Raw genomic sequence first — 12,793 nt, forward strand, 5'->3', positions numbered from 1 at the left:
ACCTGGTTAGTAGTTTTACCTTTAGTTAGCAATTCTTTATATTAAATTCTTTCTCAAATAACTGGTGTGTTTTTCTGTCCCCTGACTAGTATAGGGGAGGGGTGATTGAGAAGGTGAGAGAGAAAAAGAGAAGATTCTGATTCCATTTCCTTTCCCCCAAATTGGTGGTTAGCCTGCCCAGCCCCCGGTTGGGAGAAGAGAAGGTAGACTGAAGTCTTAATTTTTAAATTGAAAGTCTGGACTGGACATTGTAAGTTACTAACTTGAGTCTGGGTTTTTGTCTAAAAGTAAATATAGTTATTTCTATTACTGAATAATAGTCGTAAAAGTGAAGGGGCTTGGCTGAGTTTTCATCCAATGGCAAGGAAAGAATTGCCTTCACCAAGAAGACTGAAACAGTAGGAGACAAAACGGCAATAAATTTTGTGATCACATCCCATGAATCTTGTTATTTAATGCACTGGTATAATCTGAGGCTGTAATTGAAATCTTGTAAAACTCACAAATAAAACTCTCTAAGCCCAGGATTTCTTTTGTGGGAAGATTTTTACTGCTGCTGATGCAGGCTTTGTATTTCTTTTTTGGTCAATTTTGGTAATTTTTCTCAAAATTTGTCCATTTAATGCACATTTTCAAATTTATTGGCTTTATAAGGTTTTTTTAATAAAGGTTTTCCATCTTCTATTTCTATTATCTTTTTGATCATTTTGTATTCCTTTTTTTATTCCTAATATAATTTTGCCTTCTTTCTTTTTATATATTTTAAATTTCCTTATTCAATCTTTCCAGAAGTTAGTCTCTTCAAACAGTCAGTTTTCAGCTTTGGTGACTGTCCTTCCTGTATCTGTTTCTCTAATTTGAGGCTACTTTCTTCTTTTTACTTTCTTTTGGAATATTCTGTTGTTTTTTTCTACCTTCTTATGTTTGATGCTTAGTTTATTAATTTAAGTCATGTTTTTTCCACGTAAACATTTAAAGCTACAAATCTTTGTTCATTATACTCTGGGGACCCCACCGTCATCCTCTGCCACTGCCGATTTCCCACCTGCACATCCCTTGGTCTGAATGAATGTGCCGCAGACAGCAAATTCTGGGTGTAGTCACATAGTTCTTAGTTTTTTATATTTTACAATATGATTTCTTTTTGACCCATGAGTTATTAAGTAATATGTTTTTGAAAATTTTTAAAACTCTTTCTTACATAATATAGAAAATGTAAACATATATATATAAAATGCAGAAAAGTGCACATGCGTGTGTAGCCTGAGAAAGTTTCACAAACTATACACACTCATGTATCCACACATTAGGATTTAAACAGAGATATAAGCACTTGTGAGGTGACATTTACATAGCTTACAGCTAACCATATTAAAATGTACAATTTGGCAGCATTTAGTACACTCACCATGTTGTGCCATAACCACCTCTATCTAGGCCCAACACATTTTCATCACCGCAAAAGAAAACCCTGCACCCATTAAACACAGTCACGTCCCATTCCCCTCTCCTCCCAGCCCCTGGCGACCACCCAGCTGCTGTTTTTGTGGATTAGTAAGTAATGTGTTTTTAAATTTCAAAACGCAGGGGGATTCTAAATTATAATTTTCACTGGTTTCTAACTTAATATTGATTCTTTGAGACTTGTCAAGATTTGATATTTGCTTTATGCCCTAATTCATTATTCATTTTTGTAATGGTAATATGTAATTATTAAAAAGAATGTATGTTCTTCAACAGTTGGGTGTAGTGCTCTAGCTAAGTCCTATCAAACTTAATAATCATGTTGTTAATCATGTTGTTCAAATCTTTATAACTGTACTGAATTTTTTGGCTGTTTGATCTATCAATTACTAAGAAAGTCGTGTTAAAGCTCCCACTCTGATCATGGATTTGTCATTACTCCTTGAAGTACTGTCAGTTTTTGCTTTAGTGATAGACTTTTCAGATAACATGGGGAGATGCTAATCAAAGCAGAAACTTCAGATGTGCTAAATGTGCAAAAAAGACTATCAGCTGTGACAGTTTTTCTATCATATTAGCCCAACTTGGTCAAAGTCTTCTCAGAACAAGGGGTCCCCTGCTCCCGCACTCTCTCCCCATCTCTTCCTTCCTCCTGTTCCAGAAACATACATGTAAAATCAAAAGAATGGTCTAAGAAGATGCTGAATAAAAATCATCTAGGTCCTTGAAACTTCCTTATTTATTTCAGCAATGGAGCTGAAAATATATCGTTTTGCTAATTATCATAGAACTTGGTAGTTTTCCATTTTCCACCAGGGTCACCGAACACCGAGGGTGGTGTTGGACTGAGTACTGTTAGCATCGTGTGTCTGTGTCATGCTGAAGAGGGGTCATCAGTTAATGAATGATGAATTGTGACTCAGCCCATTTGGGGGAAAAGCTAACATCCCACAGCTGAATTCACTCTGTTTATTGCAACCTTAGCTAGAACAGGGATGAGACGCATATGGAGTGAATCACTGGACTTGGTTCAGCATCTTTATTCCTCATTACCTTCTACATCTAATTCAATTGCTAATTGAAATAATTACTGTCTTTATGTTGTAGCAAAATTCTGTTTTGTTTATAAGACAGGCTGACTGATGTGCTTTGAAAAAGCAGCAAAATGTCTTTCACTGTGTGCTTGGATTCATTTCCCTGAGCAGATGATTTCAGTAACTTCACATCATTTTTCATCTGGCAAGTCAACGGAAACCAAGTTTTGAGATAAATAAAGCTTGTTCCTTGGAGTGGAACAATGCCACGAGAGGTGAAACAACTTCATTTTCCACGCAGACATGCGTGCCTGTCTCGTACCTGCAGAGAGAGGTGCCTGGATTTGCTCAAATCAGCTTGTGATGCTCATACTAATTGGTTGTTTGAAATGAGGGGTCCAGCTGGCAGCTGTCTGATCCACTGGAATGGCCCCCAGGTTGCTGATTCATTTCTCTCCCCAAGACTGAATGGCCTATTATTTGAAAGAGAGGATGGAGCCAACTTAGTCTGCCCTAACTTGTTGTAGGTGATACCTCAGAAAGGGGCCGCCTCTCCAGTGCTTCTCCTGAACTTTGGAGGAGTCATGTGCGCCTTAGCGCAATAAACAGCCTGGGGAACTGCTGCCACATCTGGCTCCCTTGAGGCTGGAGGTCAGAGGAGGTCACGGGGTTTGCAGGGCCAGTGTGTGGTGTGAGGAGGAGAGGCACAGTGATAGTGGGCATGTGAGCCAGTCAGGCAGAGTCTATAGTCCTCTGGGCTCATTACCCACCCACGAACCCTCACCCTGCTCATTTTCCTGAAGTGGAAAGGAGTGGCGAAGAAAAGGACTGTGGGGCAGATAATCACTTGCCAAGTACTGTGGTGATTAACATTTTAATACCTGTTGGCAGAGCCCTAGCATCGACTCAATCTATATTTACTGAGCTCATGTTACATGTAAGGAATGGTGCTAGATTCTGTATACGATACAAAAATACAAATCTAACAAGATCCCTGCCTCAAAATCCTTAGAGTCTAACTTGGGGGCCAGGACATAGACACAAAACATGAAAGAACACCAAAGTTATAAGACCAAATCAATCGACACAAAAAACTACCAAACTCATTTCTCACAGTAGATAAATTTCTGTCCCCAGATGTATAAACGACTTGAATCTTCAGCAGAACTATGCTGTTAATCATAATGAACACGGGCAACATTATTAGGAGCTTACTATAGGTAAAACATGTTTAAGCACTTTACTCAATATTTCATTTAATTTTCAGAAAAATCATTAAAATGTAGCAAAAAATCTTAAAGAGTGAGGCATGATTCAGGTTTAATACTAGACAATACAATAAACACCACCCCTTTGAATTTCAGCCTTGGCCCAATTTGTGGCCAAGCCTGGAAATAAGATTCTTTTCTATGCTGTAACATGTTGCTTATTGCATTTCAGAAGTCAATCCAGGCTGTAATATTGTGATATTGGCCCATAAATAAGACTGTGTACTCCGGTGTGCAGAGGCATGTTTATGACTACGGATGGGAACAAACCTTGTTAATAGGAAAGATTCGTGGAGAAGAAAGCATTTCAGTAGAATTCAAAAGCTCTATTTACAGATTAGGAGCTAAGGTAAAGACCGAAAATTTCACCCTATAAACTTTCCACCAAATATCTCAAGATTTGATATCTAGTTAGCAAATTTGTTTAGTGAAGGAGTAACTTGGTTTTAATATGGCTGTAGTATATTCCCAGTATTCCAAGGAGATACTAGTCACATAAAACTGTGATCTTCAAAGTCAAATCTTCAGAGTTCTCAGGAGGCTTCCTCTGGGGGAGTAGAATAATGAGCAAAGAAGATGTAAAACTGACACTGTCACCCCTTTGCTTTAAACTCTTGTAGGAAAGGTCTTGTAAGACAAGAGCCTGGCACTCAAGGCCCTTGTGGGTTCAGCCCCTCTTCAGCAACTTCTCCCACCATGGCCCAGCACCCGCACTGCGGTAGCACTGACCACCTGCCACGCTGTCCAACAGTCAGCTCAGTGGGCGTGCTGGCCATCTACAACGTGCCAAGCACTGAGCTCACCTTGGCGGCATGTGCCACACTGTCCCCTTCCCACCCACTCTGCAGTACCTGGGAACCTGCCACACTGTCCTTTAAGACAAACCTCAGGTCCGAGCCTTTCCAGGAAGCCTAGGTTGCCGCATGCCCTGCTTTGTGCTCCCATTTATTAGAATTGTGTTTCTGGGTGTGACTAACTCCCTAGATTGCTCCTTAAGAGTCGAGACACGTCTTATTCTGTATCTCTAATACTGGCATAGGGCTTGGCACACAGCAGGTTCATATGGTTTGGATGTCTGTCGCTTCCAAATCTCATGTTGAAATTCGATCCCCTGTGTTGGAGGTGGGCCTAATGGGAAGTGTTTGGATCATGGGGGCAGATCCCTCATGAATGGCTTGGCTTGGTGCTGTCCTCGGTGTAATAAGTGATTTCTCACTCTATCATTTCCCGTAAGCACTGCTTATTAGAAAGAGCCTGGCACTCCCTCCTCTCTCTCCTGCTTCCTCTCTCTTGCCAGGTGACCTCTGCTCATGCGGCTCTGCTTGCCATCCGCGGTGTGCGGAAGCAGCCAGAGGCCCTGGCCAGAGGCAGATGCTGGCGCCACGCTTCTTGTGCAGCCTGCAGAACTGTGAGCGAAAGAAACCTCTTTGCTTTATAAATTACCCCGCCTCAGGGGTTCCCTTATAGCAACACAAACAGACCAAGACATAGGTGTTCAATAGATGTTTGTTGAGCTACACTTAGGAGGAAAGTTTGGTTGATTGGGGTCACATGAGAGGGTTGTGTATCTGAGGTCCCCTGGGAGAGATGGGGTGGGGCAAAGTGGAGGCGTGTATGTGTTAAATGACTCAAGTGTTTGTTCCCTGGGGAGGAGGAGTATGGCACGGATGACTTGGCATCCCTTTTCCGCCCAGAAGAAACTCTGCTCTCCGTGGGCTCATCTGCTGGGCAGCGGCATATCCCACTCTGGGGGAGGGGAGGGGACCTGGGCCCGGCCCCTCCCTCCCGCGCTCGGGGGAGGGTAAGAGTGAGAGTTGGTGTTACTGACCCACGTGGACCAAGGACAAGGATGGGGACACAGGAAGGATGCAGATTTCAGTCACAGTCCGAGGTGCCGTGGCTGGTCGTGTGTTGGACTGTGGAGTGATTACTGTCAGGAAGCCCAGTGTGGGGAAGCGGAGGGACAGCCCCACCCGCCAAGCCCTGTAGCCACTGCCAGTGGTTAAGGCCACCATCTCCGCGAGAATGATAAGCACGTACGGAGGCCTTACTGCATGTGAGGCGCTTTATGCACACTTAACGGGAGTCGCCGGGAAAAACTGGTCCTTGTCCATGAAAGGGGTCCTCTGAAACGTGGCTTCAAGCACCTCCGCAGGGGAGGTAGGAGTAGCGTGAGGGAGAGCTCCTGAAACCCTGGGTTGGCCTTGAAGGAATAGAGAAGCCACTGCCCCCTCTCCAGGGGCCCCCAACCTGGCTCAGCCAAGTCCTCGGTAGGGGGTGCCTTTGGGGACCTCTCTGCGCTGCCTCTTCTGCGTGCACATCCCTGGGGCTCAGGGCAGCCCCTCTGGAACGCCCGCCAAGCTTGGCCACAGGAATTTGCCCTTCGGGATTTCGCGCCCCGCTGGGAGCGATATAAATATGGATGGAGCGTGGCGTCTTTAAACATCATACGAGGACCAGAGGAACAACTGGGTCCAAATGATAATATTTTGAAAAGCCACAGGGAGCCTCTGCTGCTGTCGAGTTAGAATTGTTCCCCTTTCATGTGATTAAAGAAGCCCTTGTGGATTGTTTCTTTTCCTTAGAGACATACCACGGGTTCTCCCCTCCCACTACAGCACTGAACGGTTGTTGAGGTTTGTTAAGTGCACTGCGTTTACACTCACTGCTCCTTCTCTGAAAGAAAGGCAGGCTGAAACGCATTCATGCGCCTCCTGATTACTGGCAGCCCTTGAGAAATTAATTAACGACAATGCAGCACACACTTAACGTTCCTCCTCCTCTGTGCCGTGAGAGCTGCGGGAGCTGCACTTTAATCCGCACCCGACCAAGAGCCACCGTGTGCCTTCCGCCAAGGAGTTCGTTTTTCAGGGCACATTTCGTCTTGCTTTTCCTAGAGAAAACCATTCCCTGAATAATTATTGACAACATCTTTTTGATGGCCTGGAATTTTTTTTTTACTCTAAATTAGGTGGGTTTAACTGGTAGATCCTTGGCTATGTCTTGTTTCCTTTTTTCTTTTTCTTTTTTTCTTTTAATAAACAAGTGTCATGTGCCAGCATTTACCTGGCCCTTACCTTATAATAATAGCCAACACTTAAATGTTGCATAATTTGTCGGGAACTGTTCAATCTGTGTGTTCGTGAGTGTGTGTGTGTGTGTGTGTGTGTGCATGTTTACTTGTTAAATCTCACAAAAACCCTAGGGTAGGTACTATTATTATCCCCAGGTTACAAAGGGTGAAATAAAACTGCAGAGATGCCAATTAAGCCACTGGAGGTCTCACAGAAAGCGGCAGAGCTGCAGTCTGAACTCCAAGGGCTTGGCTCAGAATCCATGCCTTAGCCACTGATTACAGCTACAGCCACCCATACATACATTTGTATCTTGGGTTGCTTTGGGTTTTGCTTTTTTAATCCAAATGTGTTTATTTTTTATTGAATATATTTATGGTATACAACAGGATATCTGGATATACATGTACATAGTGAAATGATTATGACAGGTAAGCAAACTAACATATCTGTCACCTTCCCTACTTTCCCTAGTTACTCCCTTTATTTGTAGTAAGAGCACCTAAAATCTACTCTCTTTGCAAATTTTTGGTATATAACACAATATTATTAACTACAGTCCTCCTATTGTATATTAGATCTCCAGACTTAACCATCCTATATAACTTTGTACCCTTTGACAGACTCTCCCCATTTCCTTCCCTTCCCCACACCTGGTCACCACCGTTCTACTCTCTTGAGTATTTGACTTTTTTTAAGATTCTACATACAAGTAAGAATCAAGTGGGAAAGAAAAATGCAGTATGTTTCTTTCTAGTATCTGGATTCTTTCACTTCGCACAAAGTCCTTCAAGTTCATCCATGTTGTGGCAAATGACAGTATCTCATTTTCAAGCTGAATAACTTTCCATTATATATAGACATATAAAACACAATTTCTTTATCCGTTCATCCATTGATGGGCCCTGGTTTCCATGCCTCGGCTATTGTGAGTAGTGCTGCCAGGGACATGGGAATGTTCAAAGTGTGTTTATTGAGATGTTTCCCACTCATCCTGAGTCAGGGCACTTCCAGCGCTGCTTCTCCTGCAGAGACATCCTTCAGTGACCTCACTTTGCCTCCCGTAGGCTGGCTGAGGACAGCAGACAGTCAGCACACAAAACCACTGCTTGAGCATGGATAAATCCCAGGGTGGTTTTATAGCATGCAGGCATTTCACATGCAGGAGACAGGAGTTGGGCTCTGCACCAGGCGTTTGACCTCGTGTTTCCTCTTCTCCTCTGGGGAAGGACGAAGGAGTGTCCTCATAAGAAGCACGTCCTCATGGTGTGTCATCACTGCTTAAAAGAGTAGACAGATGTTGGCATGATTGTTCCCATTGTTAAGATGAGGAGCCTGAGGCTCAGAGAGGACTGATGACTTATTTTCTCAGGATCATGCCGCTTGGTTTCTTTGTTTTATTGTTTTTGTTTTGTTTTTTGTCTAATCTGCAAACTGACTGAACTCAAACTGCTGTGCTCACAGGAGCACACTGTGCCCCTGTAGTTCTGCTGGATGAAGCACATGTGAAGGTGGCTACCCTGATGGGCATTTCTCATCTCAGGGCTAGCATAAGAGTGAAGCAACATCACATGTGTGAGTCCCAGGTGCCAGGTTCTTGATGGAGCCCCAAGAAGCCCTGAAAGAAAGCTAAAGACCCAAGTGGCCCTCATGGTCCTCCTGGTGGCAACCACATTCACCACAGAGAACAGTGAAACAACAAAGACTCAGGAAGCCACCCGAGAAGCAGCTTTGGTTGGGCAATGTTTCCAAGTAAGAGAGAGAGAGAACAATCACAAAGGGGTTACATGATGAGCAAAGCATCTTCAGGCAACACTGGGCCTCAAAAGTATCCTTTCCTCCCCAGAAGCCTGGTGGCCTGTGAGCGCTCTCCCAGCGAGCAGCTGCACACCCTGGAGGAGGTTAGGAACGTGGGTTCGAGACTTACACTAGACCAGGCTCACACCTCAGCTCTGCCATTTCCTGGCTTCTGATCTGAGACAAAGCTGGTAGTCTTCCAGCCTCTGTTTTATCATCTAGAAAATGGGGAGATCGTTGTATCTGTCACAGGACTGTTGTGACAATTACATAGACTGTGTTGTCAGGAGTGTAAGAGGTGTGCAAAGTGCTTGATACATGGTGCACACTTAGTAGCTGTTTTTAGAGTCCATAGTGCTCACTGCCAGATTCTTCCTTCCCCTGAGCACCTGCTGCTCCCTCTGAAGTGTGGCCCCAGCAGCCCCCGGGCTCTCTCTCTCCAGTCAGGACCCCTTGCTAGAGGCTGGCTCCCCAGAGACCATCCCTGACCACCTGCCCAGGGCAGCGCCCATCCCACCCCCTTGCCTTGTGCTTTTCTGGGCACCTGTCACTAGACAGGTTGTATGACAGATGCCCGTGTTTGCATATTGTCTGCCTCCTTCCCCTACAGCTTTAGCCCCGTGAAGACGGCAAGTGTGTTCACTCCTGGATTCTTGGTGCCCAGCACAGTGTCTGTCCTACAGGACAGACTGAACAGATGTGACTACACGGCATCTGCCCTGTATAGGGTGTGAGTTCATGCAACGGCACAGCCTAAAACCGTTCATTGGTTACAGAAGCTATTGCACATCTGGGACAAGCTTGGCCTTCAGAGCCACCAGCGTAGTGACCAAGAAGGCCTGACCCGCTGAGGCGCTGAGCTGTGCTGCAGGGGCCCTACAGCCCTGAAGTGTGGTCACTGCGCCAGGCTGGAGAGGATCTGAAATGGCTCAGCAGCTTTCCTTGCTAGGAAAGTTACAGCCTGAAGCGACCGCATGTGGGAGCGCCCGGGTGTGTCCCAGCCTCTGCCTCCCACCCCGCCCTGCCCTGGGGAGCGTTATTGGGCAGTGCAACTTTCTCAAGGACAAAAGCATGTCTTAAAACAAACCCACGGCCGTGGATAGCTTACTGCTTTTAAACTCGGAAATTATTTTTTAGGGGCAGCACATAGCTCATTGCATGATTTTCCATAAGTAAGAGCAAAAGGGAGTTTTTCTCCTGGCCTTACCGGCGGCCATGGAGGTGCAGCAGCTTGTGTTTCACATGTCACAGCCCCACGGGTGGCACGTGGTAGATAGAAGTGGGGCAGCCGCGTAGACAAACAGTTGCTGCTTTACTGCCTGGCGAAGGCCAGAGTGACCAGGGTCGGTGGGTGCTGCACGTCCTGGCGCTGCCTCGCCAGGGCTCCCGGTCTCACGGCTCCGTTAAGACCCAGGTGGAGGGCGAGGCAGACACGGGGTAGTTGGAGCAGCACCATGAGCACCTCGGAGCCCCCAGTGGAGACTGATTTAGGGGCCATTCTGAAGGGCATGGAGTTTCCCCAAAATGTAAGGCTTGGAAATTCCAAGCACTTTCAGAGGTTGCAATAAGCAGGTGTGTGGCTTCCTAACGCCTGCGTGGAGCAGAGAAATTGAGCACGAGGTAAAAAATAAAATAAAATAAAATAATAAACAGCAGAAAGGAAAGCATGGCCTCTATTGTGACCCAGCAATTGTGATAATCCACGTGAGAATCTCATTTCTCTGTATCCCTACAAGCAGTGAAATTGGCAAGACAAGTTGAAGTTGCCTTCGTCCTTAGCCATGGATTATTGCCCATGGTGTAGACATTATTTCCATGTTAATATGCGTGCTGTATATGTTAACTGTGACAGCGACCGTGCTGGATAAGGCGCATGGAAGGATGCCTCATTAAGAGCCGTAAACCCCAATCATGGGTTTGGGTGGTTGCCGTGACGCCGTGGCGGTGGACCCCTGCGCGTGTGCAGTGAAGGGTCCTTCCTTAGCCATTCCACGGAAAGCACAGGTCTGCGGCCTCGCTGGACAAACCTCGCTGGATCTCCTGGACAATGTTCGGATCTCTGGCTATGTACGGATTGTTTCTTCTTTTTCTTTTCTTTTCTTTTTTTCTCTCCAACTTGGAGTGTTTCTTAGACAAACATAGCTCTTACTGAACAAAACCTCTCTTTGAGGTTTCCTGGGTAGGGCTTTGTCCCAGAAGGAATGGCCTTGACCGGGCAGCTGTCCTCCCGCATGCACAGCTCCCGCTGTGGAAAAGCGAGATACTGGCCATCTCTGCTGCTGCCCATCCCCTGGGAGCTCGGAGAACTCAGCCCATCGCCCAGATGCTGGTCCCCACCAGAGGGGCAGGCAGACAACCTGAAGCCTGGCAAGCGAATCTTGGAATATATGTAACAGTTCTGTGTTTTAACTTTTATTCCCACAGCAACTCCAGATGTTGGGAGGCTTTCCTGTACCCCCCACCTGCACCCCCAGTTCAGCTCTCTCCCACTGCAGCAAATAACCACTTCTACGCTGCACCCACTGAGCCCAATACTTCTAACACAGCACCTGTATCATTTCATACTCTTTTTTTCATATCCGAAGGCCTCTTAAGGACCTAGGGAGGACCCTGAGCCTGGCAGGGTCCTATTTAGCAGACGCTAAATATATGCTTGTTGAATGCTGAGCTTTCGCTTACTTACCTGAGGACCTTCCTCCTGAGGGTGGCAGGGAGTGCACTTATGCACAGGAACAGCCTCTGCCTTATCCATAAAATGCACAGAAATGCATGATGGATGAAATGTGGCCAGGTGTGTAAAGAAACTTGATATGACATCTTGGGTTAGGAATCTTGGCAAAACTTACCTTATCCAATCCCAAAGGCAAGGATGGCTTCAGTGGTGGGAATTCAGTGTAGCCTAAACATGGAGTGTGTTCTCTTCTCTTGCAGGGTCCTCCATGGATTCCTTGGAGATAGAAACTTAGTCCCTGGTCTCAGCTGGTTTATAATAAGTTCACTGTTGACAGTGATTTAAGGTCCATCAGGACCCAAATTATGTTCAGTTTATAACCCCTTGGTGCTAATCATGGTGGGGACATAAACACAGCCTACGTGCTGCAGACTTCTGGTCTCTTGGGGTTTCCTTGCTAGAGGAAAGTGTGGGGATGGTGGCAAAGAAAAAAAGAACCTTACAAAAGAAAGGCCAGACACCTTGGAGCAGGAGTAGCGACTGGGTTCCTCTTATTATCGGACACCTGGGTGCTTCAGACTCGGGACCTGTAAAGGTGTTGCTGTGCTGGTTCAAAAGTTCAGAGAGCCAAGTGGGAGCAGATGGGCCCAGTGTGAACCGGGCCTCCCTCCCTGCTGAGAGGTGGTGCCCTGGAGAGGAGGGAAAGGCCTTGCCCTGAGGCACTGGCCGGAAGGTGAATCCTGAGCTCCTCTGACTGCTCCGAGACGCCCCACTCCTGACTTGGCTGACCAGGAAGAAAGTTTGTGTGTTAGGAGAGCAATCCCATCAACATCAAGAGGCAGGCCCAGGCCTTGCCTTTAGAAGGTTTACAGCCCACAGAGCTTGAGGAATTCCTGCCTAGCAGCAAGTCAAACACACCCCTGCTACCTGGGATTTTGGCAGGTTGGATGCCTTGTAAAAGGGCAGATTTTATTTCATTGCCAACAAAAGGGGCATTCATGCTCCAGGGCCTTCTCTACCTGGACAGCATCCTCCCAGGCCCGGTGAGAGAGCTCCCTGCAGAGCTCAGGGCTGGCCGCACCGCCTCCCAGATGAAGGAGAGGAAGGTGGATGGCAGCCGCAGGCAAGCTTGCTCTGTGGGAACACAGAGCGCAGGCGTCTGCTCCGGGCAGAAGCTCCGGGGTGCCCCGTGAGAATGCCATCATGGCCCTCGCTGTGCAGTCAGGGGAAGCTGATGGGCTGGGCAATCGCTGCCAGCCAGGGGACACAGAATGTTCCTTCACAGTACAGCGAGTCCATCTGGGAGCCCTCCACAGCCAGCCTCCCTGGGAATGTGCCTTTTCCATTTGAAAGGCCAGGAGCCATCATTGTTCATTCAGACACCCGCTGTGAGGCAAAGGAGGCTGGGCCCATTGTCCTCCTGCCCCCATCCCCTCCATCGTCCTACCTGCAGCCTGGGGTCCTCCTGTCCTGCTACCTGTCCTT

The sequence above is a fragment of the Propithecus coquereli genome, unplaced genomic scaffold (genome assembly GCF_000956105.1).
Source record: "Propithecus coquereli isolate 6110/MARCELLA unplaced genomic scaffold, Pcoq_1.0 Scaffold7, whole genome shotgun sequence".
NCBI classification, from domain to species: Eukaryota; Metazoa; Chordata; class Mammalia; order Primates; family Indriidae; genus Propithecus; species Propithecus coquereli.